This window comes from Podarcis bocagei (genome assembly GCF_964188305.1).
Source record: "Podarcis bocagei genome assembly, chromosome: Z".
NCBI lineage: Eukaryota > Metazoa > Chordata > Lepidosauria > Squamata > Lacertidae > Podarcis > Podarcis bocagei.
The window spans coordinates 51,351,581-51,355,157 of NC_138140.1; positions in this window are offsets into that span (position 1 = coordinate 51,351,581).

Consider the following 3,577-nt stretch of genomic DNA (forward strand, 5'->3'; position numbering starts at 1 on the left):
TGTTCCATCCATCGCCCTTCACGCCGGCATCGGAATCATGGCTTCACTTGTGCCTCTACCGCCGTTTGCGCCAGCCTCTGAGTCATGGGACTCCTACCTCGCTCGGTTCGACTGCTACCTCCAAGCCAACGAGCTGACAGCAGTATCAGTGGATCGGAAGCGGGGCCTATTCCTCAGCCTCTGTGGGCCTGAGGTGTTTGAGACGGCCCGAGCATTGGTTGCGCCTGAAGCAGTCCAGGCAACCCCATGGGACACGATCCAAGAAAAGCTCCGCAACCACTACGCACCAAAGCCGTCCAAGATTGCTGCCCGCCATGCGTTCTACCGCTGGAACCAGGCAGAGGGGGAGTCAATCAACAACTACGCCACCGCCCTGCGACAGGCTGCAATGCACTGTGAGTTCCGAGACTTAGACGATGCCCTGATGGATCGAATCGTCTGCAGGGTCCGGGACATCCATCTGCAACGGCGTCTCCTAGCCAAGCCAGACCTCACGCTACAGAAAGCCATTGAGGAGGCTGTGGCCTCAGAAGCTGCTGAACGCTCCGCCCAGGAGATCCGCAAGTCCAGCAGCCCGCGTCTTGCTAGGGGGCCAGTTCCGGTGCATCATGAAGAGGCCAGCAGTGATGAGGCATCCTCCAGTGAAGACGATGACGTGCACCAGACAAAGCGGGAGCGCAGGAAGCTCCAACAGAAGTCCAAGGGCCAACCGGAATGTGCTGGCTGCGGAGGCGACCATTCCCGTGCCAAGTGTCGATTCAGAGACGCCATCTGTAGGAGGTGTTCCAGAAGGGGCCACATCGCTAAGGTCTGCCGATCGGCTCCGTCTGACACCCCCCCTTCATCGACTCGCAAGTTCAAGTCTTCACGCCAGTCTGCCAAGGAAAGTTGTTTCGCTCTCACCAACTGCCGCTGCCCGTCTGGAACCACGATTGGCCAAACCGACTCGTCTACGCGACGCAAGCTGAACGTCACGGTGCTCATTGAAGGAGCTCCATGTGACATGGAGATCGACACCGGGTCTGCCCTGTCCGTCGTGTCATGGAGCACCATCAAAAGACTGGTACCCAGAGTATCCAAAAGGCAACTCGACTCTCACCGCGTACACCTGAGAGACTACCAGGGAAACGACATTCCCGTGGTAGGCGTTGGCCGGTTCCGGATCGCCTTCAAGGATTTTTCGGGCCTGCTCCGGTTGGTGGTGGTCGAAGGTCAGCGGCCAAGCCTCCTAGGGCTAGACTGGTTTGATGCCCTCGGCCTGGAAGTCACCGGCATCAACCTTATCTCTAACGCAGAGACTGAGGGTCTGGTCAAAGACTTTGCCGAGGTTTTTGACGGCACCTTGGGACAATATACTGGTACGCCCATCTCCTTTAGCCTTGATCCACAAGTCGCCCCCATCAAGCTTAAGCCACGCCGGGTTCCCTTTGCTCTCAAGGCTAAGGTGGACGAACAACTGGACAAACTGATCGCCCAAGGAGTTTTGGAGCCCGTTGACCACGCAAAGTGGGAAACCCCCATCGTCACGCCTGTCAAGCCAGATGGGTCGGTGAGAATCTGCGCTGACTACAAGTGCACAATCAACAAGGCACTTCAGCAGCACGCTTATCCGGTTCCTGTTGTCCAACACCTGCTGCATTCCCTGGGTGAGGGTAAGGTCTTCGCTAAGCTGGACCTTGCCCAAGCCTATCAACAACTGCCAGTCGATGATGCCACTGCTGAAGCCCAGACGATCGTCACCCACCGGGGGGCATTCCGTTGCCGCCGGTTGCAGTTCGGGGTGAGTGTGGCTCCTGGCATCTTCCAAAGCCTTATGGAGCGTCTCCTGCAAGGGCTTCCGGGCGTGGTACCATATTTTGATGACGTCTTGGTGTCTGCAGACTCACACCAGCAGCTGTTCGAGCGCCTCCGTGCCGTGCTGACCAGGTTCCAGGAGGCCGGGCTCAAGGTAAAGAGGGAGAAGTGCCTGATTGCCGTTCCACAGGTAGAGTTCCTGGGCTATCTTATCGATGCCTCCGGCCTTCATCCAACCACATCCAAGATCCGCGCTATCCAGCAGGCCCCCACCCCAAAGGACAAAACGGAGTTGCAGGCATTCCTGGGGCTGCTGAACTTTTATAACATGTTCCTGCCCCACAAAGCCACAGTGGCTGAGCCTCTTCACCGACTCCTTAGCACTAAGACGCCTTGGGCCTGGGGTCATCGAGAGACGGCGGCCTTCAACGCGGTCAAGGCTCTCCTTTCTTCAGACAGTGTGCTGGTACAGTACAGTGAATCCAGGCCGCTGGTCCTTGCCTGCGACGCCTCACCTTTTGGCATCGGTGCTGTCCTTAGTCACCGTTTTCCAGATGGAAGAGAAGCACCGCTCGCCTACTTTTCCAGGACACTATCTCCGATGGAACGGAATTACAGCCAGCTCGACAAGGAGGCATTGGCACTTGTGGCTGGAGTGAAGAGGTTCCATGAATACCTCTATGGCAGGACTTTTGACCTCATCACTGACCACAAGCCACTCCTGGGCCTCCTCGCCGGTGATCGCCCAACTCCACCGGTCCTCTCACCACGCATGCTGCGATGGACTGTTTTCCTGGCTGCCTACCACTACCGGCTCATCCATCGCCCGGGGAAATCGATGGGCCATGCCGACGCCCTCAGCCGTTGCCCTCTTCCAGCATTTGTGGAAGACCCGGCTCCAGCTTCATCGCTCCTTCTGATTGAGGATCTTCCGGCAGCGCCTGTATCGGCTGCCACTGTGGCCTCCGCGTCTGCCCAGGATCGCACCATCAGCCGGGTGCTCAACTGGGTGTGGAGGGGGTGGCCACAAGGGCCTTTTGCATCGGAGTTCCAGCCCTTCGCAACCAGACAACATGAACTCTCAGCTCATCGCGGCTGTCTGCTGTGGGGAGACCGCGTCGTGATTCCCCAGGGACTCCGTCAGCGCGTCCTGGAGGCTCTGCACGTTGGCCACCCGGGAATTGTCAAAATGAAGGCGTTGGCTCGGTGTTACGTCTGGTGGCCTAATATGGACGATGCCATCACTGCCTGGGTGTCCGCCTGTCAAGCGTGCCAAGAGTCGAGGCCTGCACCACCGGCAGCTAAGGGACACACCTGGGAGACGCCAAAGACACCCTGGTCGAGGGTGCACATCGATCTGGCTGGCCCCTTTCACGGCCGGACCTTTATGGTAGTGGTGGACGCCTATTCCAAATGGCTGGAGGTCGCCCTGATGCCCTCCACCACTACCGAAGCTGTCATCCGGGTGCTGCGAGGCCTGTTTGCAACGCATGGGTGTCCTGATGTCCTTGTCTCTGACAACGGACCGCAGTTCACGTCAGGCACGTTTGAGCGGTATCTTTTGGGACTGGGCATCCGCCATGCCCTAACGGCACCTTTTCATCCATCCAGCAACGGGCAAGCGGAAAGAATGGTGCGCTCGACAAAAGAGGCACTGGCACGCCTGGACCGGGGAGACTGGCATGAGCGGGTCGCCGAATACTTGTTCGTGCAACACATCACTCCTCATGCGGCCACAGGGAGGAGTCCTGCTGAACTGCTTATGGGCCGCCGCCTCAGGTCA